This window comes from Camelus ferus, chromosome 7 (genome assembly GCF_009834535.1).
Source record: "Camelus ferus isolate YT-003-E chromosome 7, BCGSAC_Cfer_1.0, whole genome shotgun sequence".
Classification (NCBI taxonomy): Eukaryota; Metazoa; Chordata; class Mammalia; order Artiodactyla; family Camelidae; genus Camelus; species Camelus ferus.
In genome coordinates this window covers 29898952-29924677 of record NC_045702.1, presented here as the reverse complement: position 1 = coordinate 29924677, position 25726 = coordinate 29898952, and the positions used below count along the sequence as shown (strand labels likewise).

General features: G+C 38.0%; 1 protein-coding gene across 1 annotated transcript in view; it reads right to left on the bottom strand.

The window, feature by feature from the left end:
* The window catches only part of LOC116664744, a 336479-nt gene that overhangs the window by 239722 nt on the left and 71031 nt on the right, over positions 1-25726 (bottom strand). The gene's annotated exons all lie outside the window — the stretch shown is intronic.

Genomic DNA, 25726 nt, shown 5'->3' with positions numbered 1-25726 from the left:
TATATGAAATATATATATAAAAATATATGAGAGAGTTATTATAAGAAATTGATTCATACAATTTAAGAAGGCTAACAAGTCTCAAGGTCTGCAGGTTAAGTCAACAAGCCAGAGACCCAGGAGAGCCAATGGTGTAGGTTCTAGTCCAAAAGCTGGTAGGCTTGAGACCCAGGAAAAGCTGATGTTTCAGTTTGAGTTCAAAGGCAGGACAAAACCAGTGTTTCAGTTCAAAAGAAGTCAGATAGGAGGAATTTTCTCTTACTGAGGAAAGGATCAGCCTTTTTGTTCTATTCAGTCCTTCAACTGATTGGATGAGGCCCACACACATCAGATAGGGCAAGTCTATCAATTTAAATGTTAACTCTCATCTGAGACCATCCTCATGGAAACACTCAAAATAATGTTTGACCAAATATCTGGGCACCCTAGTGAAGTTGCCACATAGAACTAACCATCACAGCTTCCAAACAAAATTTTTGCAAAAAAGATCTTCTAATTTCTCTCACCCTGAAATTCCTTTCATGTAGTTTACAGAGTCCTCTCTTCCCTGGGCTCTCAAGCAAGCACTGAGGCTGCTTATTTAGTAACCCAGTCTTGTATTTGTGTTTACCCAGCAAATCCATTTCTAGAACACAGTGTGAAAACATGCCTTGACCATGGCAGCATGTGAGGTCCTGGCCAATGTTATGCACCTAATTCAAACAGAATCAGTGAAGTGACTTTAACAAAGATCCTCTTCTGCATAGCAAAGAAAACCACCCACAAAATGAAAAGACAACCTACTGTATGGGAGAAAATATTTGCCATCAATGCAAACTCTCCTTTTCCAACAATGCACAACAAATCTACTCATATTTGTTCATCTTCTCTTTTCCTTCTGCTAAAATGGAGGAAGATTCCCCATTCCTACTAAAAGCCATTCCATCCACATATGGTCTAAATCTCATCCTTTTTGTTTTCCCAAGATTTTTGCTCCTTGGCTATCTATTCTCACTCCTGTAACCACCAGTCTTTCCCTATATTCTGCATTGTTCTCATCAGCCTACAAATATCATGCCTATCTCTCTCACTTAAAAAAAAAAAAATCCCTCCTTTGACCTCAGATTATCCTCCAACTATCAACTATTGTCTCTTTTACAGCCAAACTTCTCAAAAGAATTATCTATAGACATTAAACACTATCAAATTACCCTAGCTATAACTGTGTTTGTAAGCAAAATAGGTTTTTTAAATAATTTTTTACTTCCAGTGCCCAGACATAGGGATAGATGTAGTGACAGGCCAATGTTACCACTGGTCTATGTGTGGCTGTCTATAATTTGATTTTACTTATTTTGTTAGTTATCATTAATTAGCACCTGTGAATTCATTGCCTCATCAAAGGACAGTAATATAAACCTGTAACTATACATTTGTTCCTTGTCTCCTATCTCCCCCCACCCATATGAGGTAATTATTCTAAATTTTGTATATCACTTTCTTGCCCTTTCAAAAAAATTTAGCTATAAACAAACTCCCAAGCAGAAAATAACTTAATTTTTAGCTATTTTTATGTTTTTCTTTTTAAAAAAAGTTTAGTATGAAATGGATTGTTTTGACACAATGTTTTTCTCTTTACTTAACATTATTTATGATTCATCCATATTTTTGAATATAGTTCTAGTTCATCCATTTTCACTGCTATATATTAGTTCCTTATGTGAACATACTACTATTTCTCCAGCTGCCTCTTGGGATGCCAGTAGTGCTGCTATAATCATACTTGTTCATTTCACATAAGGGAGGGGGATCTCATGGGCCTAAGTTCCTCTGTGTGTTATCATTAAGACTGAATTTTTCAGTACTGATATATGATATAATCCTATCTTTTCTAGATGATAAATGGCTTTTCAAAGTAACAATAATAATTTATGGTCCCACCAGCATTTGGAACTTTCACACTTCCTAAATTTTGCTAATCAAATGGGTATAAAATAGAATCTCTTGATGCATAACTTTCTGATTACCAATGAGGTTGCGCATCTCTTTCACATGTTTACTGTTCATGTGAGTTTCCTTTTCTGTGACATGATTTCTCATGTCACTGAGCAATTTTTTCATAAGATAGGTTCTCATTAATCATTAATTCATAGTATTCTGTCAGTTCCATCTCCACTATGTATCTTGCTTTTGAACTTCTGCCTTATCTCCACTATCACTACCTCAGTGTAAGCTACCATCATTTAAACCCTGGACTATCCTAGCTAGTTTTTCTGTTTCCACTCTCGCCCCTCCCCCCATCTAACTCATTTGGCCATTTTTCTATACAGCAACACAAACTGTCAAACATAAGTAGACACACAGCTTAAAACCCTCCAGTAGCTTCTCACTGTATTCAGTATAAAATCTAATCTCTTTACCAAGGCCTACAAAGTCTTACATGACCCAAACCCTACAAGTCTCTTCCATCTTCCCTTATACAACCACCTCCTCATTATCTGTGCTCCAGACATACAGCTCTTTTGGTCCCAAGATCATGTTAAGTCCTATCTGGTCATAGGACTTTGCACAGCTGTTCACTCTGACTGGAATGCTCCTATACCTTCCCCTCTACTTTGCTACCTCCTTCTCATCCTTTAGATCTCAGCCTCAATATTACTCCTCAGAGAGGTCTTCCATGTCTTCCCTATCAGAAGCAAATCCTCCCTTCTTAATCTCTGTCTTAGCCTTTTGCCTATTTCCTTCATAGCACGTATCATATTGAGAAATTATTTTATTTGTCTTTATAATTTTTTTGTCTTTATCTCCCCTAGGATATAAACTCCATGAAGCAGAGATTTTTACCATAATAGATCTTCAATTAGTATTTGTTAGATGGATGGATGGATAAATGGATGGATAGACGGATGAATGGATGGTCAGACCATCCTGGAGACTATCAAGGTATGAAATGTCCGGTTTCTGCTTTACCACTAATAGTGTCATGAAGAAGGTCACCTGACCCATTCTGAAATAAATTACATTATCAACATATTTGCCATTTGTTTTTCTTCTCCCACTTTACATTATTTCGCCTTGATTTTTGTTTCCCCATCAAAACTTTATTGTACCCATTTGAACACTTTGATATGTTAAAAAATACGAGTTTCCCCAGTGAAAATTTTAGCAAGGATCACCATGAATATTTGGTATACATAATTTTCTTACTTGAATAATAGCAAACACATGTTGATACAGTTATTAAGGAAAAAAAAAGATTTTCCAGCAGCTGTTGACTTCATCAATTCCACTACATGATGAGTCACTAAAACTTCCAAAGAGCTAGAAAGTTACAAATAAGAGGATCTTTTTTTTCATTGTGATGAGAAAGGAGTGGGAAGAGTTAGACATGGAAAAGTGAATAAAATCAAATGTAATGAGAGATTTGATGCTATAGAAAGTTGAGTAATTTATATGTCAAAGGGAAAAAAATTATAATCTACCTAGTACTTTAACAGAACAACTGAAAAACATGTGAAAACTGGCATAAAGGGTGGGGGTATCTACAGCAGGAAGAAGGCAGTCCTTTAAAAAAGGCAACAGCTGCCCATCTGAGCCACTCTGAATGGGTAACAAAGAAACCTACTCTTCTCCATTTGTATTAACATCATGTCAACTAGTAATGAGGTAATAACTATTCTCAGCATTAAAGTCCTTTTTGAGACGATATTTCTTAAGCCCTTCATCACACTGTACAGCCTCTTAGAAAAGGTAAGATATAGTTACCTGCCAACTCGGAAACAGAAAATCCTATCAACTGTATAAAAGTAAGTGCTCTGTGAAATGCATAGCACAATGTTCACATTGATAGATATAATTTGACTTGACACTGAGTTTGCATTTTCACTGTGATTTTGTCCTTTTCTTCATTGCCTTTCCTATTGGCCTCAAAATAAAAATAGCTTTCATTTATTCAGCACATATGCTACTGCATTGAGTAGTATGCTACACATTTTATAAACACTTCAAACAACAGCCCTATGGTTTATGTGTGATTATCTAGGTCAAGTGGATACCACTGCTCTGTTTTCAGATCAGAAAACAGAAGCTCAGAGGGGTTTAATAATTTACTCAAGGTTACCCAGCAAGTCTAACACTCATGACTATTAGCTCCAAAACTCTTCTTTATGGAGTAACTCACTATGTTTTTGGTAGAAATTGCAAAAGTGGAGCACTATTTGGCAATATTGCAATAGTATTGTGTGTCTTCAAGGGGGAAAAAAGAACAGTAAATTGTTAGAGGCCATGTAGATAATATATTCCCTAGTCCAGGTTCTGTTCACATAGTTGTTCACTTTATTCCTTCAGCAGGCATTTATAGAGTAACTATTTGGTGCAGTAGGGAATAGAAAGTAAGACAAAGATGGGTAGGACAAATGCCTTTGACCTCAAGGAAGCTCAGTGAAGCACTGGAAGGTAACTCCAAGATAAAATTAATGTTTTGCTGTCTTTCTCTGAGAAAATAGATTTTTGTAAAATAAAAAATTACTGACAACAAATTTTATGTTTTAGTGCTGTGGCTTTAAAACTGTAGAATATAGAAACTATAGAATCCAAAAGTGCTGACTAGCTCCCCTAATAGGTGGGCTGGGGTAGAGATGAGAGGAAAAATGTCTACCACTTTAATTCAAACAAACAAGCTCCACTTTAATTTCTTTTATATTAATTTTCAGCATAATATGACTAAATAGTTACATCACTAAGAAAATGTGAAGACCTTTGGTTGCCTTGGTGAAATACATACATCTTTTATACCAATTTAGCTCTTAAACGAAAGGCTAGTGCTTGCTTTTGTGATTATCACTCAAATATGTCTTAATGTTTTTTGAAAATGCATGCTGAAATGAGATGACCAAACTCAGAAAATACCTATCAAAACCATGAATAAATATACAATAGCCTGCAAACTCTCACACTCCAAATATAACAGAAATGAGTAATAATTTGAGTGAGATGAGTAGGAAAAACTAGGAATGTCATTTATATTCCTGAGGAGGAAATAAATTTAACAGTAAGGTTTCTGGCATTAGGACAAATATATAGGATGATGTCAAATATTGCTTAGGCAATTTACAAATAAAATGCCAGCCTTCAGTATCTACATTGGACTAGATCAATTTCTTTAGTTCTTTTTATTTTACCTTCAACCTTGAACAATAATGAATACAAATAATAAGCCATTCTATAGCAGAAAAAAAACTTTGAACTTAGATGTAAGAAACTGTAATCAGATCCTCAACCAACTTCAGAAACAGCTATGTGACTTTGATTAAGCCACATAACTGACTATGTTTTCTTAAACCAGAAGTCATAATGCCGCCTACTGTATGAGACTGTGGTTCGAATGAAAATGTTTTCCTGACTAAAACAGAATCAGACCTCATGGGAATTAGAAAGTTTTAGACAGCCCCTCATTCCATCACCCTATCTTACTCTTTTCAGTGCCTCATGGTCATTCACCTGCTTTTCTTAACACATACAAGCCATTCTCTTATCTGTCTTTGTAGACCATATTTCTTTTTGTACTTATCAATATGGAATTAGTCAAAATATCAAAAATATAACTGATCTTTCACTTCAAGGATATATCATTTTCTGACTTCCATTTCTGTGTCTCTATTCATGGTAAATGGGAATATCTTATTGCCTCAGACTATAGATTGGCTTCTTCTACATTTGTAGTTCATCCTAGTCCAATCAGTGGCAGCTATGGCACCAGGTTTGAAAGGTTACTCATTCAAGGGGTTATGGAAAGAAGGGGAAGCTAAGCAGAAATAGGGATAAGACCAGCAAACTAGCAAACATGTCCATTACAATCTAAATACCTATAAAACTCTTATCTTTCAAACTCTTTCACATCTGTCTCCTCCATATTCCCATGAGATAGGAGAGGAGGTGTTCTCATAATCTCATTTTACAGATGGCAAGGATAAAACACCAAGGACATATGACTTACCCAAGGTCACTTAACGAGTGACTGGTGAAGCAAAAGATAAATTCAGATTTTCTGAAAGCTTAAGCAGACCAGTCTCTCTTTAACAATTAAGATTGCACAGATTTCAAAACATAGCAAAGGCAACAAATGTTGCATCAGTATTGGTTGTGAAAGTGGAAACAAAGGCACAGCTAGAAGAAGGAACTACCAAAAGTCACTAAAATAAGGGAATAAAGTAGCTTAAAATAGACTTCGGTCTCGACAGTGCTCTGCTTTCACTTCTGGGCAATTTCCTTCTGTAAAGTTAACATGAATGCCAGTCAGGAAAGAACCTGAAAGTTAAATCCTTGGCACCAACCCTAGAGGGCAATGGAGAACTCTCTCTCCATAATTCAGACAGTGAATAGATGTCTCTTTCATAAAAGTCTTGAAAACACAGTTAATATTCATCTACTGCTTTCAAATTAAATGAGGAATTATCTTATTCTAAAGGACATAACTATTTTGTGAATTGGGCAAATTTATATGAGACATAATAGAGGGAGAAGAGACACAAAACAGCTGCTGTCAGAAGTTTCAATGAAAGATCACCAATGGCCACTCTTAGAATCATGGGACAATTATTTAACATAAATGTCTTCTGTACCAGACCCATGGTGGGAAGAGGAGGAGACAGGAGGAAGGTTGTCCCTGTTTTAAGCAGCAGAGTGCAAAGAGAAGTGTCGTTGGCATGAGATCTAATTGCCAGCCTTATGAATAATGTCGCCAAGTGAATTTGGGAGTTGTCACGTTTCCTGCTCTATGGTCCAGGCTCATTTGTAAAATAGAGCAAAGGGAGCCCAGTGCTTTGAGAATGTCAGTGCAAAATTATAATAATTGCTTATTACATAATACAGTTATTAAAATATTTTCTGTATTGTTCAGGAAACAAGGCATGTACATTGACAGAGAAAACCAAAAAAAAAAAAAAATAGGCAAAATTGTGTTTACCCTTGTAACTTTCCCAGTCAGAGAAAGTTGCCCTGGTCCTCTTGAGACATTTTATTCATATCGCTACTGAACCATAAACTATCAGGGGGCAGAGACCAATTTTTAGCCATCTGTATGTCCACAGAGTTAGCATAAGGACTGACAATAAATACCTGCTAAACTGAACTGGCACTCTGTTATAGAACTTACCATGATGTATTCTGTTCTGCTATAGGCATACAATAATTATGAGTTTTTAAAATGGAGGGTCCCAGCCCAATCTCTTTACATCTTTGTAGCTATAGAACAGGGCTATCCCATAGAATTTTCTTTGAGTATAGAAATGCTCTATTTTCAGTATAATAAATGGAAAGTACCTACAGGAACTTACTCCCTTTAAAACTCTGTATCTGCACTGTCTAGTCATAGCCACTAGCCACATGTGGCTATTGAGCATTTGAAATGTGGCTAGTGTGACTAGGAACTGAATTTTTAAGTTGTATTTAATTTCATTTAATTTAAATTTAAATCACCACTAGTGGTTCATGGCTACCATGTTGTACAGAGCAGCACTGGAGTCTAGGATGATGTTTGCCATATAGGTTTCTAAAGGAATGAATGACTGCACATCTCTAATCCTTCCTAAAATTACGTCCCTCTAAACAGCTCTCAGGTGCAGAGTACTGGGAGTATTCAATACCTACTCATTTACTTGGCTCAGTTGGAGTTAAATATGTGATCTAAAGGAAGAGAGAATTTGGTCATTCACTGGATATTGTGAGGAAAGCCTTTTGTGGCTAATTTGAAAGGTACACTTCAAAGTAACTGATTTGCTTAAGAATAAGTCTTCTACAAACCATATTTTCACTCCCAGTCTCTCAGCTTAGGGCAGAGTGGTCAAGTGGAAAAACAATCTACTTGGGTTATAACCCCACTGAACTGTACACTGGCTGATAGCCTTTGGAGCTCAATTAACATGAAAAGCACTTGCCTTCTTTTACTTGCAAAATGAGGAAATCCTATCTGCCATGTCTACTTCCCAGGATGTGGCCAACAGAAAATAAGATCACATGCATGAAAATATATAATGCTAAACAAATGTAGACTATCACTAAAATGTTACTTATTTTGAATTTACTAATATTTTAAAATAATGACTAGCATAGTAATGATGCTTGTGCTATTAGCAAACGACTGAATATTTTCTTGCAAAGAAAAAACATACATGTGCCCTCTAAGAAAGGTCAAATTACTTTCTTCCACTTTAACTTGATTTCCTTTTTTTTTCTCTGCCACTTCCTATCTCATAAGGTCACAACCTGCGTGCTGGATAGCATCACATGACGATTCTGCAGCTATTCCTCTCACTCACCTCTTGACAATGCTGGATGTGGCTGTCAGTGCAACAGGGTTACACTGTAGGATCTTTCTTTGTAGGCAAAAACTAGTATTGGCATATTATTTTCCCAGACATTCCTCCAAGGAGAAAATTTCACATTGTGTTTCTAGTGGCCCCTTGAAGAGTGATTATGTGAGATCCTCTCAGAAATGAAAGGAATGGAAAAGGCAAGACCAGAAGGCAATTTGGAGAGTACCCTTCAAGACTGGGGCAACAGCAGGGGCTATGGACTCCACAAGCACTGGGAGCCCCTCCTCTGATGCCTTGCAGTGCCTCAACACGTGACAGGACCTCAGAATGGAACAGCCATCTAGAGTTCTTAAGGAGGCTAGACCCTGGGCACTGGGCTCCCAGCTTTGGCAATGACCCCATTGCCCCAAGAGAGCCCCTAACCTTGAGAAATAGTATAACTCTGAACACTGACTATATCAGCTGTGATCTTTGGAGACCAAATATAATGACCCTCAGCCCATTTGAATGGCACCAAGAAGGACCTTATCATGACAAGGTTTGACCTTTCCACCAGTCAGGCTAACTGGGAGTTTGGACCATACTAAATTTATTTAGAGAAAGGAAAGAAATGTAATATTACTCACATCCTGTGTTTTGAAGAAAACTCATGCTGCTATCAACTTTACGGCTCTGTCTCAAAGCAGGGCTTCCTTCCACTCCACATTTTTTTATAGAGGCCAAAGTGAAGTGGCTTTTTGACTCACACTTTGTCAGAGCCTCTACCTCCATAGAACTGTGAGCAATGAGCTGGAGATAAGCCCAGTTACACTCACTAGGCTGTGTTAAAAAATCACTGTTTCTCTTCAACCCTCAAATAATTTTCTTAGATCAAGTGAGCATACCTAGGGAACTGACTTCAGCAAAAATTGCTCATGAGTTTTAGGTTATTCTGGCAGATATCAGTCACATCCAGTAGCTATGAATGGGTGAGAATTATAATTATCCTCCCCCACAATCTCATTACCAAGTGATACACTATACTGAAAGCACATTTCACATCCAAGAAGCCACATGTTCAAATACTCATTACAAGAGGCCCCAAAAGAACTAGACAACCTGAGATGTGTGCAATGAAGTCTCAAGAAACACTATCTATGTATAAAATGGTCACTCAAGGCAGATGCATCAATGTCCTGGTGAAGAATTTGGTTAAATTTCTGGTCAGAAGTCAAGCTACAGGATCCTGTGTTGATCTGTTGAACAAAGCCTGAATGAAGACCTGGTCTAAGAAGGCCCCTGTGAGGTGCTCTCTAAATTCTTGCTGTTGTTCACACAAAGGCAGCAGTATATGTACAATATTTCCAGCTAATCCACATAACTTGATCACCACTCTTTCACCAATGAAAAATCTAAAGTTATTGGAGATAAAGCTTATTGGAGATTCTAGTACCCCTAATGCTAACTAACAAACCATCTTGTGCTTATTGGAGATAAAGTTACAGTAGGATTGTAGGTTACGGTTTTTCAATGTTAGTTGACTATCTCTAGAGTGTAAATTCCTTAGTCCAGTATTTCAGAAGTTAACTATCCACCGTTATCCACTCTAAACACACACACACACCAGTACACACATGTGTCCCTCTGTTAGTGATAAAGAATTATAAAATAAGTCAGAGAATACAATAGTACTGCTCTCCCTTCTGAAGAGTTCTCTCCTGAATGCTGAGAGGTTTGAACTCTTGCTTCTTTCCAGTCATAGGGCTTAACCTTGGAATTCAGTATTTCCCTTCATTGTCTTTCCTCTAAGTCTCCCACACAAGTAAGCCTCTAGTGAATCACAGAGCTGGCTGTTGATAACCACACATGTGTGAAATCATGATGAGCACACAGCTTGCGTACACCCTGCTCCTGGTTTTTCCAGCCAAAACACTGGAGCCATTCTTAAAAGCAAGTGCAAGCCCAATAGTGCTGTTCTGAACTTTCAAAAGCCTCCCAATCTCCAGTTAGCCGTTTGTTCCATTTAACCCCACAGTGCTTGTTCTCACTGGAATGCAGATACCTGGAAAAATTCCCACATGGAGAATCTTGGTACCTGCAATATGTTGATTTTTTCCCTTTCTTCCAGGAACAGAGAATGTTAATAAATTGTGGATTCTGTCAACAAAGTTTGCTGCACAGCTATCCGAGGGACAACAAATAACAGTTTTACAAATCCTCTTCTTGAACTTTCTCCTTTTAACAATCCTGTTATGCCAGTATCTGTTTTGAAATGTGTCTCCTTCAGCTAGTGTTTCTCAAACTGTGAGTGCTGACCCCTCATAGAATTGTAAAATTGATTTAATGGGTAATGGTTTTCATTTTTAAATGAAAATAGAATAGAATAGGATGGGATGGGATGCGATAAGATAGGATAAACTAGAAATAACAAAGTAGATCACAGATAACAAGGGAAATAGGATGACTTTTTTTCTTTTTTTTAATTGAAGTATAGTCAGTTTACAATGTTGTGCCAATTTCTGGTGTGCAGCATAATGTTTCAGTCATACATATACATACATATATTTGTTTTCATATTCTTCTCATAGGTTACTACAAGATATTGAATATAGTTCCCTGTGCTATACAGTATAAACTTGTTGTATATCTATTTTATATATAGTAGTATCTGCAAATCTCAAACTCCCAATTTATCCCTTGGATGAGTTTAATAAGACTTGTTTCACCTTTATGAGTGTGTGTGTGTGTGTATGTGTGTAGTGAGTTGCAATACAGAGCATATTTCTTACTAAGGATAATACCAAAAAAAAAATATTTTAAGCCACTATCATAATTTATGTGAAGATAAATTTTCTTTGGGTTCCAAATAAAATAAAAAGTAGATATAACAGGAAACCTACCTATTGAGATTAACAAGGAAGGAAGGTTGGGAGTAAATTCTATCATGATCCCAAAATATCTGCTTGGGAAAACATTATTTTTAAAGGGTCAGAATAAGCCTCTCATACAACCCAGGCTATTTTCTGTAATAGTAGAGTCTTCATTTGCATTCTCCCAGAAGCAGACCGTAAGACAAGAATTCACACGCAAACTGTTTATTTGAGAACAAAGAACATCTATCTGGATGGGAACAAGGAAAGTGATACAAAGAAGAGAAGGCAGCTAGTAAGAGTCAGCTACCATGATCAGCTTATGTACATGGGAAAACTCAGGGAAATGGTACAGTATACACTAGAGAATTTTCCAACCCAAGGGCAAGACAGTCAGTATTTATATCCAATGCCCAATTTGGTTGAAGCCTGCTGCTGGGGCTGAGGGGGGGAAGTGGCAGGTATTAATTCGTTGGCACTTCCAGCCTGCCCTGCTCCTATGCAGAGTGAGGCAGAGAAGTTTCCACTCCTCCCACCAAAAAAAAAAAAAAAAAAAAAAAAGCCCTTGTACCCTGAGATGCAGATACTGAAAGGTCCAAGGGTTATTGGCGGAGCACTGCTGGCAACATCTGCTCAGGTGGCCTGACCCTACAGAGACTCACCTAAAAGGCCATGGTATCCTCTCCGTCCTTTTCCACACACACTCCCCTGAGGGACAATGCTAGTCCTGAGCTGAGCACCCTGGTATAACTGAGGGTGGAAAGCAGTAATATGAGTAATATCAAGTATTGCTTGGGCTCTAGGGTTTGGAAGCAAATGAAGGGTGGATAAAATCTTTTTGGTTGTCCTAAAATTTCAACAACTTTGTGATAAAAAGAACAAACTACACGTAAACCTAAGAGGAAATCCCGAATTTTTGGCAGATTTTAAATCACATTAGCTAGTTTCTCTGGCTATGAACCATCAGCCACATATTCCAACTTTGCCTGCCATAAATCTGTGCCTCCAAGATTTAGTTCAAAGATGGAACTCTAAGCTATGATCTCTTGCACGATTTCTGAAGTAGCTCACTATTCTGACTTTGGTGTACCCAGCCAGCTGGAGGGAAACAGGTGGTCAATGGCCGTCCTCAGTCTCTTAGGCACTCCCTCCCACTTCCATTCTAGGACTGGTGCCTAGCTATATCAGCTCTTCCCTGGGACCCTGACACCATGAAGAGGAGGGGATTTCCTAAAATTCCGTGGTCACATGGATTCACTGAGCTAAGATGGGCAGATCCAAGGCATCTCCATATCCTGTGCAAGGAAATGCTCCACTTGTGGGAGGTATTACTCATAGATGTGGAGCAATTGTACAGGGCTACCAAGAGGTCTGATAATTCCACACTTTCTCATCAATCATGCAACTGCAGATTCACAAGGTAGTTCCTGGCTCTTCCAAGTTGTATGACTAGATAAATAAATGGAATTACCAAGGTGGGTTTAGATCTGTAGTGAAATATACCTTGGAGATTCAACCACAATGTCAGCTAGATTCAAGGAAAGAAAAATAATAAGGTAGTGAAACATACCTTATTCCTCAACCTCAACCAACTGAAGAAATTCAACACCTTTGCCCTAGTCGGTTCCAGAGTTAATTCCATGGAGTCAGGTAGGGCATTAAAGACTCCTTTCCACCAGGTGTAGTTTGTGCACGAGACTGGCTAGTTTGTGCACAAAACTCTTCTACCCTTCCTCCTGGACCCAGAGTTAGACCACATTTCCCAGCCTTCCTTGCAGTGACCATGTGACTCAGATCTGGCACTGGAATCTGGAAAGAAATTATGTGCTCTATTTCCAGGTCTGAGCCATAAAGACCTCCCAGGTGTTCCTCCATCTGTTGGCTGGATATCTAGACTAAGGGCATCTATGAAAACCATGTGTTGAAATGACAGAGCACCTCTCAGCTTGGGTCCTCCAAAGACTGTGCAGATGAAGGCACTATCCCCACCTATCTCATCCCACTCTCCCATTTTTCATGAGTAAAAGCTGACCTACAAGATTTCAGAATTTATCTGTTAGAGCAGCTGCGATTGCATTAAACAACACAGCCACCCATGATAGAGGCTAGGCTTGCAGCCAAGTTGGTTACCCCAGCTGTCTGCAGCCTGCTCCCCTCTTCTTCACTGCTCTGGAGGTCCCAGCTTTCTTAACTGCCAAAGGAGGCAGTTTTAGAAATATAGGGTGTGTAAGATGGCGGGAAGACACTGTCAAGGAGATGTTTCTCAAGGGAAAAACTTTTTGACTTTTCCATGTTTTGTAATCAGAATTTTCCATGGTCACGCAGTGAGTCAGAGGCAAAGCAAAGATTCATGTTCTCCCTCTGTGGCATCTCCCCTCCAGAAGGATGGGGTCTAGGCTCTGTGCTTAGAGACATAGGGGATCAGTCACAACAAGGGTCATGAAATCAGGATCCTTCCTTCCAACATAGACCACTGAGAAAGCTTCAAGCCCACCAACTTCAAATAAGCAAGGAAGTTTAAAATTAGCTGGACAATCCCTTTTCAGTGTAAATATAGTACTGTTCACTCCCTTTCCCAAGTGACTTTATCCCCTTAGTATTTGCATGTGGTTAGAAATGCATATTCCCAGTGTTTAAGCTGTAAACTACATAGTCCAGCTCACTTGTACAAAGATGCAAATTTAAAAGTTCCACCCTATGGTGTCACCACACTTAGCATCTAAGTGCTGCCACCCTGATGCACAGCAAATTAGTTTAAGAACTGAGAAGAAAACATGTTCTACCATAGTGTCCTGATGCTCTCCACTCTGCCTGGTCACCACGACCAGCTTGTTTCCTCCAGAGGAGAGTTCATGCAGCTCCTGAAGTTTTGTGTGTCCTCAGGGAATTTAGGAACGCTTCATCAGCCCTACCCGGAGGAGAAAGATTCCTCAGAGCAGTGCAAAAGGCACAGGGCAAAGAAAGGGGAAGGCTTATGACACGTAGCAGGCCTCCGTCTACAGAGAAACGGCTGGGCCTGGGAGTGCCTTGCTCGGCCTATATTTAGTTCATCCAGTGACATCTTTGCACCTCAACGCCATCTCTCACGCTAGCAAAGGCCTGTGAGACCAAACGTTTTTCTCATTGTAGCAAGGCTCTGACTCACTAGTTTAAAAAAATACATGAGAACAATAAGACCCAAGGGGACAAGAGAATTCAAAAAAATATAAAAGAGACAGCCGAGCATTCCATGTAAGAAGAATTTAAAAAAAAAAAAAAAGAGTCCTAGAAAAGTTTTTCAGAAAGCCTCCAATAAGGTCTTTTTTCACTAGAGCACAAGTCCAAATTGCACCCAAAACTAGTTTATAATTTCCAATGAGTTCTGAAAAGCATAAGCTTAATTTTATAATGAGTATTTGCAAAACAAAAAACTGTTAGCATCGACCACAGACCAGCATTATGTCTCACTGCCAGCAGCCTTTGAAAGGCTGACTCCAAATTGCAGAGCTGCCACATTCAAGCCAAGTAGTGGCCTGTTTGGGTTTGGTCTTGACCCCCAAAAGAGGTTAGTGACAAACTGAATATTTTTCAACCAAATCTCTTCTAAATCTGTGAATAACTTACTGCAGTGGTTGGCAAAGTTTTTCTGGGCCAGATAGCAAATATTTTTAGGCTTTGTAGGACATATGGTCTTTGTCACAATTAGTCAACTTTGCCATTCCACACATTGGCCATGTTCCAATAAAACTCTATTTTATTGGAGAAAAAAAATAGGCGGCAGGCTGAATTTGGCCTATGGCCATAGTTTGCTGATCCCTGACTTAGTAGTCAGAGCCAGTGTTGACGAGGACAGATTCACAAATTCTACCCAGGGCTTCACCTTGCCCTATGACCAGGGATGTCCCCCAACCCCCACCACTGAAGGCTATTTCAAAATCTCTGTCCTGGCCAAGAAAGCCAAGCAAGAGACAGTGATCTATCCCTGTGTTTCTATCAGCACCACAGGATTATCAGTCAAACTCTAACTTTGTAGGAAACAGAAAGTTACTGGAAATCTGAAATGACTGCATATTCTTTTAATTTTGAACCCGAAGGGAGAATGAAGTCCTGACAACACCTGGATCCACCAATAGGAACTGGACTCCTAGCCAACTTCTATGAGGTTAGACCTTTGTAAGACCTAGCTTTCATGATTACAGATGGACCATGTTCTGGGGCCATTATACAAGATTTGGTTTCCAGGAATCACTCACACTCAGAGCTTTGTGAGCAATGAGGCCTAGTGGACTCAACTGGTTCTTGCCTAAACAAAATATTAATGGCTGGTTGAGTGGGCCACCTAAAGTGTGGACATTTCTGCTTTTATTGTACCTGGTTGATGTTCTTTAGGAAAATAACAAAAGGAATTACCTATCTGATAACAGAATGCAGACTTATAAAAAACTCATTTAGGCATATATAACTAATACAGTTTTTCCTGAGGAAATAGTAAACTCTTACCATCCCAAGCAAAATCTCAAAACCTAGGTTTTGATTTTGTATCTTTTCATAAGGCAAATAGCATGAAACTGGATGAGAAAAAAAGGAAGGTACTTTCTTCTTTTTAAGCCAGGACAATTTTTATAAGACAGGAATTCTGGAAGAGACCAGGGCCTGATTTTAATCTAGCCTGGTTGTGAAGATCAGGTACAGTGCTGGGTACACCCAGTTTCATGTGCAAGTAGGACATGACGTCAGAGGAAGATATCGAGAAGCAATAAACAGACCAGTGGCATTTGTCCTGATCACCAATGTCTAAACCTGTCTGAGTCACCTATCATTGGAGGCCAATAAAAGGAAGCAACAGTATGTGACTGTTCATGGCGAGTACCTGAGAACCTTCTCTCATGGCTCCATCCTTGCTCTCAGTCCAACTTCCCCAGCTCTGCCCACCTTCTGAACCTTGCCTTCATGAAAGGTGGAATTGAGTAGCTATTTAAAAATCAAGCTTTAGTGCAGTGATTCTAAACCCTAGGTGCACATTAAAACCATCTGGGGAGCTTGTAAAAACCCCAATGCTGAAAAACCTCAAACCAATTAAATGAGGATTTCTCAGTGTGAAATCAGGTATCAGTCGGTTTTAAAGCTCCCTGGGAGACTGGTTTAAAATGAGATGTCCTGAGTTCGAAGTTCAGAAAAACCAATTACCTATTCTTTCTAAGTCTCAGTTTTCTCATCTATAAAATGATGATAATCACAGTGGCTGTATATATATACTGTATGTATATTATAAGGGTTAAATGAGTTAATTCACATCAAAATCTCAGCACAGTTGTTCAACATTAGCTCTTAGCACCAAGTATCTTCTTGGCTTCCCTGTTTTGAACTTCAGTACCTTCCAAATACTTAAATTTTTCCTCATCCTCTGTGTCCTTCTGCATCAAGTTGCTTTGTGTGTGGCTCTGGGCACTACCTCTGACTCCAGGCTGTATAGTTGGCACCCTGGCCTGGCTCACCCCTGCCGCCACTAAGAGCTATTGGACAGGCATTGGAAGGTCCAACACTGAAGAACACACCAACAGACTGAGGAGAGTTACAGGTAGGGTGACCAGCTGTCCTAGTTTGCTCAGGACTGAGAAGTTTCCCAGGACATGGGAACTGCAGTGCTAAAACCAAGACAGTCTGAGGCAACCCAGAATGGTTGATCACCCTAGTTGGAGCATCTGGGAAATCAATGCAGGCAAGAGTTATCTTTAAGGAAGTCAATTAGCAGGAAGTCAGGGTCTCAAGGTTAGGCTTCACTCCTGGACAAGGACAAGGTTTGAAAAGAGAAGGGACTGCAAGGCAGACCCCAGCTCTAAAGACATCAGGCAAGAGCTTTTTAAGAAAAGCAAGAATCCAGTTAACAAAAATTAAATTCAAGAAGACAATATTATAAGGTCAAGGCCCAACTAGAGTATAGGTGGCATGAGTGTTGAGCTAAAAATGCTTAAATCCCTAAGATTTCAACGAGCTGAACTATCTTAGCCCCAAGGAAAAGAAAGATGCAGATGCTGGCTGAAGCACTCCATCCTGCACCATCTATCTACTCTTCTACCTGCACCGTCTAGCTCTTTTTTTTTTTTCTTTTTAACATTTTTTTAAATTATGGTAAAATAAACATAATATAAAAATTACCTTCTTCACCAGTTTTAAGTGTACAGTTCAGTAGTGTTAAGCATATTCACATTGTTCCACTACCAATCCCCAGAAATTTTTCATCTTGTAAAACTGAAATTATGCACCCATTAAGCAACAACTCTTCATTTCCCCCTCTCTGGCCCCTGGCAACCACCATTCTACTTCCTGTTTCTATGAGTTTGGCTACTCTAGATAGCTCATTTAAGTGGAATCATACAGTATTTGTCTTTTTGTGACTGATTTATTTCATTTAGTATAATGTCCTCAAGTTTCATCCATGTTGTACCATGTGTCAGAATTTCCTTCCTTTTTAAGGCTGAATAATATTCTGCAGTGCATACATACCACGTTGTTTATCCATTCATGTGTCAGTGAACATTTGGATCACGTTCCCCTTTTGGCTATTGTGAATAATGCCAGTATGAACATGAGAGTACAAATACCTCTTCAAAACCCTACTTTCAAGTCTTTTGGATAAATACCTAGATGGGTCATTGCCTTGATCTCTTCTTAAGCTCTCATCATGACCTCCATGCTTCCTTACAGGAGGCCACAGAGATTCTGTGGCTTTTCTCAGGGTGAAAGAGCTTGCTAGCCTTCCCACAGAAGTATTCTCCCTGGCTACCACCACCAAGGCTGTAGTTGCTGCTTCTGCTGTACCCTCAAATTCTTGGAATTGGAATATTAATTTTTTCTGCATGATCATCCATTCATTCACTTACTGAAGAAATACTGACTATGAGACTGAGACATGAAGACTGAGAAGATGACAGCCAGTGAAAAGTGGAGGGGAGAAGAGCATTCAGAGTTGAGCAAATGGCCAGTGTGAAGACATACTACACTTGATTCATCTCCTCTCACTTTCCCTGATTTCCTACTACATGCTTTTCTACATTAGGCGACAAGCCCCGTGGCTTCAAACAGAGTCAGTGACTTCACCTGGTACATTCCTAATCCTTTGTCTAGGAAAGGTTTCTCCTTGACCTTCCTCTCACCCTCACCACCGGCAGCCTCACACCTGCTTATTTCTGACAAACTCACAACAGATGCTCTAAATGCATTGATTCCTAGAAACAATGACTCTTCCTCTTAGTTTTCCAGTGGTCTAGGGTAGGTTCTTTATCTTGCCCAAGTCTTTTGAGTTAGACGAGAATAATCTCCAAGGCAAAGGTACCTTTGGAAACTCCTGTCCCTTTGGGGAAAACATTCCATTATCATTTTTTCTCTCTTTCCAAATGTCCCCTTTGATAAATCATATTGGCACCCTACATAAGCCACTTTGCACTATTTAACATTAATAACTCTTCCTACAATGACCCATGAGTTGTGTCTTCAACAGAGAGGGGAAACTTTCCAGAAGAAAAAGCATCATCTGGTATGTTGCCGGTCACATTTAAAGGACAGCATCTTGGTCTGGAATCACATCCTCTAGTCTGCTCCTTTCTAACAAACCAAAAAAACTCACCAAAAAATTACTTATTGGCTTTATCATTCTAGTGTTTGTAGACATTATAAGTTAACAATTTCTCTTGTTTTATTATGCCAAAATCTTTTTCAAGAAAAATAAAACAAAAAAGCAGATATATGGTCCATTTATATTGGTTCACGAAGGCTAAAAATGAAGAAATAAGTATCTTAAAGTTGACTTTCAACCTCATTATGTGAAACATCACGTAAATTTCCAAAATGCAGATTTTTTAAAAGTTGCTATTAGGGTTTAACATGTTCTGTGCATTCTAGTGCATAGACTGCCATCTACTGGGCATTTATGATATAAAACTAGTTAAGTTGCTCTAGGACCAGGCATATTTAATAACTTAAGCAGGTTCTGTAGAAGAAAAATGTCACAAATGTTATTAATTTTTATAACAAAGATAAGTATCTAAATGGATTAATGGAATAAATAAGTATAATATGCAGTCACAGCAACATTCTGTATGGAAATGCTTGTTACTAAGTTTTCATTTGTCACTGATGAATATAGAATAGCTATGCTCGTGCTAATAAAACGATGTTCAAAATGTGGTTTCTTTATATGGCCAGAGAGCAGAGATAACTCATATCATGAATCCTGTGGTAGAGTTAAAGTAGATATGCAGAACTTCCCTTTTTTCCAAAATGACTGCAGAATAGGGCATTCTGTCTAATCACACGTTTTGGAAAAATACATTATAAATGTGTGTACAACTATGTAAATTTACAGAAGTTCAACTTTTAAGAAATCGAATTCAATCACATTCACAATGCTGAAGTGCAGTTCAGTCTTCATTTCAGAAGGCAGTTCAAGGTTTTGTAATGCTTTGTGATCATTATTGAAAACATTATTTTTTTCTGTGAAATTGTAAAAGATACACTTAGTTGAGCTTTGAATGTTGCTACTCTGGATAGATAAGTGCTACCCTTTGATTGGATGGTAGAGAAATACAAGGGTTTTGTATTTTTAAATCTACAAAGTAACTGGTTCTGAATATTTGACATACCTACGAGAGTGGCAAGGTGGGGTTTTTTTGCATAGTAATTCTATAATAATGTAGAAATTTGAAGTATGGTGGGCTTAGGTGTAGAAAAGATAAAATTCATTATAGATACTGCAATCATCTTTTACAAGTCCCATGCCATTTTTTACTTATTTTGGACCAGATCCTCCCATGCATACCCAGCTTGTTAGAGAGGCTCTTTCAATAATAATATAGCAAGTTGTTTCCAGTCACCTTAAATCTTAGAAATATGTGTGTGTATGAATGTATACATGTTTTTTAATATGTATGTGTAATGTATATGACTATGTGTATGTGTGTGTTGTTGGAGTTATTGTTTATCTGGCAACAGGGATCAAAATGTCTTCTATGATGCCAATAATAGAAATCAACACAGATTATATGCTAATGAAAGAGTTAGATGAGTGGGTTTAATTTTAATTGCAAGAGCACAAAAGAAACTATGCCAAATAATAAATAATTTGGAATGAATAAAATGGAATGAGTTTTCTATTCAAAACCCTTGAGTCTTTTCAGAGTAGATTTTAAGAAAGCTAAAATTTAAATTAACATTTTTTAAAAACTGTCTAAATATTTATGTCTTTATAGACACTATAATAATAAAAAGAAAATTATACATTTTGGTATCTCATGGGACTCCTAGTTTATGTTTTTTAACCTGAACTCCCAAATGCAGAAAATTAGCTTAGAAAAATAACTGTAGGAGTTAGGCATTGAAATTCACCCTTATTAAGTGTTACAAAGTATTCTCAATGTTTTTGCATGTTTTAATCCTTATTTGTGAACCAAAACAAAAACAAAAACAAAAAAACTTTGCTTTACCTTAACTCAATTAAAGCAGACCTACATAGCTGAAACCATGAGAGAAAACACAATTATGGAGTAAATCCCAAGCACTTTTATGGTGAATTCTGGCAAAATATGGGATTGGCAAGAATATGGAATAACAAGAGTAATATATAATCAATCAGCATTGAAAGCAAATTAAATATATTCGTGAATACCACCCCAAATTCATCAAGAAATTCCCGTATTTCTTATACTCTATAAATTTGTATTGTCCAAAATGGTAGCTACTGGTCATATGTAGCTATTCAAATTTAAATTTGACTTACATTAAATAAAATTAAAATTTAATTCCTCAGTCTCACTAGCCACATTTTGAGTGCCAATTATTGAGCAATGCAGATACAGAATATTTCTATCATCACAAAACATCTATTAGACATTGTTACTATAAATCATTAAAATCCTATTTTAGTTCTTTGTTATAACTTGTAACATCAGTTTTTGTTTTCTAAAGCAAAAGAATAACAATATTCCTTCAACTAACAACTGTTTTATTTACTAGTTTATTGGATGAACACATTCCAAGCTTTAAAAATGGAGGTGACATATCCATAATATATCCATTGTTTTAAAAAGAGATCTCATAGGGTACTAAAGTTTGAAAAGGCCTAGAGATAAATACGATATTCCATTACTCTCATTTTACCAATGAGGGCATTCAGACAGACGTGAAGAGGAAAATAACCTGCACAAGGACACAGGAGCTAGGCAGCTCCACATCTAGAACCCAGAATCCTGACTTCAAGTCCTGTTGTGGACTCTGAATAACAAAGAGTAAGCTATATCTATCCTGAGACTATATTGTAACCTGAATAAATCTCACAAGATAGATAAAGAAACCACATGAAATTTTTTAAATGAAGACTCTCTTAATATACTTAGTATGTGAAATATTTAGCAGTACTCAAAACTAACACTAGGTGTCACATCATTAGATTTGAAAAGTTAAACCTGATGAACAGAGTTTTTATGTGTTTGATTAAAAAGTATCTATCTTGCCAAATTGATTGCAAAATTGTATTGCATGGGTGAGTAGTTTTGCTTGACTTGGTTGTCCCTGAGGATTGGAGTGATCTAATCAGTCAGTCCCTACTTCTGATCTGTGTTCTAAGATGAGAATAATGTTTACTACATTGATTTTTATTAATTACTTAGGAACATTTAAAATTGTTCTTCTCTGCTTTTGAGAAGAAACCAAAATATTCAATGTTTCTTAATAGTAAAGAGACTTAAGGTGGCATCACACTTCATCTGACGATGTGGTTCAATATCTGAAAGATGGCATAGCTCCAGTGCAAATGTAGAAAATCTCTCCTTTAGATAATTTAAGAAAAAAGACACAATTATAAGTCAAAAAATAGAGATCTAACCCCAGCTGGCATATGTCAAAATAAGAGTGACTAGGGACTCTAGGGAAGGATTTAGGCAGAGGAAAGAGACAGTCCATGACACTGCAGATTAGGACATATGTTTAAGGGTATGTGGCAGAAAAGACTGTGAGTCCAAAGCCAGGTCAGGGACTGAAGGGCAGAGTGAAGAGGGAAGCTTGGCAAGAGAAGGGAACAGGAAGGAGTGTAGGTAGAGATAAGGGCTACAATCTAGCTAGCCATGACTCTGCTCCCCCCTCTGAAGATGAGAATTTGATATAAGGGAAATCAGCAGACAAAGTCAAGGAAAGAAGTAATAGAATTAGAAGACCTTGAAAGGAAAATGAACCCACTGTAATTCTGGGGAAAATGGGAAAGGTTAGATAAAAGAAATCAGAATTCAGAGCACTGGAGAAATTCAGATGAAAATATTCAAACCAAAATATGTGCCTATGATATCACTTTAGCATTTGAGAACAGGAATTCCACAATCAGTGATAAATAAATATCATGCCAAACATGCTCCTATTCTCTGATGTATGGACATGCTGGAAACATCAGGGTCACATCAAGCATATCATTCAAGTGATGGCTAGATTCATGTTCTAGTTGCCTGAAAGCCTATGGATCCTCCTAGGGCCATTTTCAGGCACTGCAGGAAATAGGCCATGCGGTTAAAAAAAACAAGTGGACAAAGTTTGCCCTTGGGTAGTTATCCTTTTAATACCCTCTCACCTCTCTTAGGAGGCCATCCAAAAGTCTGCGGATCATTTAAAACTGCTCTTCCATGGCCCCTGTTCCACACATTACAATATTCCACCAAATCTTATTCCCTCAAGATATCAAGTTTCTAGTCTAACAGGAAAAAAAATGGTAATATGCTAATGGAAAGGTCTGAGGTTTACAACACATGTAGACTTCTGATTATATTGGGCTAGCCCTGCAATATAAGAGAAAACCCACAATTACATAAAGAACACGTACAAAGCGAGGAAACTCACTGTTTCCTATGTGCATTTCTTCTTGTATTTATAGGAATCAGATTTCTAATGTTCTCAAACTGATCCCTTTGGCTTTGTATTTTGAAGACAATCTCATAAAACTGAGGGAAACACTGCTGCTTTTTGTCTGTCGTCCTAGATCTAGGAAAATAAAAACAATGGCTAAAAATAATACAGTCATAGAGTGAGCAAAAAGGATTCTTTTTCCGGAGGTTTTTAAATCCCATGGAACTGTACAGTGCCATAGAGGAGCCTTAGAGCCTTTTATTGGGGAAGGACATGCCCTGAGCAAGGGGGGAAGCTAAGTGGGCATAGCTTATGGCTCCATTCCCCTAGCTTCATTCTTCATTTATCTGTTTGCACACTGGAGTTCACATAAAAATATTTTAATGGTTCTATTGGTAAATGTTTAACAACTAGCTTTCCAGAGAGTGCAAAAAGCCCTAATTTTTAGTGTTTTCCACATCCATGTTGTAAGTACCCCCATGGGCAATTTCAAGCTGCCAAAATGCAGTCTCCAAACTTAGGAATAAATGCACACATTCAGCTCTCATGAGCTGGTGTGAGTCAGTTCCAGCACACTTCTACCCAGCTTATCAATGGATGGACCCGAATTGGAACTCAGAACCATCACAGTAAAATGCAATCCCATTACACATTTCAAACTACCAATAATCTTGGGCTAAAATTACCCAGATCAATGTTTAAATCTCAGATGCAAAAATTTGAGTTTGGACCTTCTCTGTCATGGTAATTGAAATGTTTCACAAGTAACAAATAAATGTTCAATTAGGCATGTACATGTTAGAATCATATATTCAGTATTTCCAGCTTCAATAGGAGCTTAAAGGTTTTTAGTCCAACCACGCTTCCTAAGGCTAAATTCTTACTGTAATTGATTTTTCAGCTTATGAGTAAATCCCCCCCAATGACAGAAAATTTACCACCTCTCGGATCACCCATTACTTCTTTGGTTAGGAAACACTCTTTCTTAAAGTAAACCAGGTATTTATCACCATGATTCTCTACTCATTCTTCATCATCAACCATGTGGGGCCAAATAAAACAAGTCAAATTAAACTTTCACATTAACAGCCTCTTGGCCAGAACATAACATGTCCATGAGTCTTCTCTTTCCAATCCAAGAACCCCTGGTTTCCTATATCTCAAGCCATATCACCACCCTAATCACTCTCTTCTGAGATTGTTTTGATTTGATTGTCTCTCTGCTTCCCCAGGCTTGTAATGAGTGTCACAGGCATCCTGTGACCAATTAAGAGTAAATCAAGACTAACCCCTTCTGTTTACCTACTTTCTACATGGCTGCCACATTGTCATCCTTTGACACAAGACTTCCCCACACATGCCATTGCTAAGACATGAATGTCTGTAACAATCACTTTAGAATCAGGTTCTTGAACCCAAGCACAGAATTTTACATTTATCACTATCTCCTTTAATAGTGTAAAATTTGGCTCATCACTTTTTCCTCTCAGTACCTTTTTAGTTCTTGAGTCTCTTATCCAATGTGTCCCTGTTTATTTTCCTGAGATCCAGGCAAAGGACAAAATCATGTAGTACCACCTGAAACTTCTCTTTCAGGCCATATCAATCTATCAGCATCATTTGGGTTACATCATTCCAACTTCCCTTTGGGGAGTTAAAAATTGCAGATTAATTAAGTCCTTATTGTGGATTCTTTTTTTTTTTTTTTTTTTGGTTCTATTTTTTTAATGTATTTAAAAATTTTTTTCCTTTTTCAGTTTTATTAGGTAGAATTATTACAGTTCAACTGCACATCACATTATATTGCATGTAAATACATATATACAGTATACTGCACATTTTTTTTTAGTTTACATATATGCACTAATCATTGTGGCTTCCTAAATAATCTTCAGCGGATCACTTTTACTAACACATGAGAAATCCAGAATATCCTACAAATGAGGCTGACCTCAAAGCACACACCCCTTGTATCAGCGGAACACTCTTCTTTCATTCACAGTGTCAGAAAAAGACAAGACTGAGGAGAGTGGACAGGTTTCCTGCTGCCTGGCCTGTGTGTGTATGTGTGTGTTTGTGAGTTTGTGAGTTTGTGTGTGTGTGTGTGTGTGTGTGTGTGTGTGTGTGTGTGTGTGTGTGTGTGAACTATTCTTATTTTCAGTACTTGAGCTCTGAATAAGTACCTAGATAATATCCCCTAATAATGAAATCATCTACTCACAATGGAAGGCAGAGTCTGTCATGCCAGTGTCATCCTAACACCTTCCATTCACCACAACTTTTCATTTGAATACTTAGAAGACTCTTCTTTGAGGTCAACACAAAATAAAAGACTGCATAACTGCTAGGATAAGTTCAGCAATTTGCACTGTCTCAGGGTGGTTGCATTTGGTCAGGAGCTAAAACGAATGCAGAGTTGAATTCTCAGCAGTAATAATTACATGCTATACAACAAATCTGGTCCAATGGTTGGGTAGTTATGGAAAGCTCTAAAACTACACAGGGTTTCAAGTAGAGAATTCAAAAGTCTGAGTGGATTTTCTACCTTTAGAGGGCACTGATTCTACAGTAGAGTTGCTCTCAGTTCAAGGAAACCCTTGAGTACAGGCATCAGGGCCAGGCAAACTAGTCTGAGCCCTTAGTTTTAAGTGCTTTCATCACAGCTCCTGGTCACTCAATAAATACTAACCGTGGCATATTCTGAGAACCTGGGTGCTTCTTGTGGGG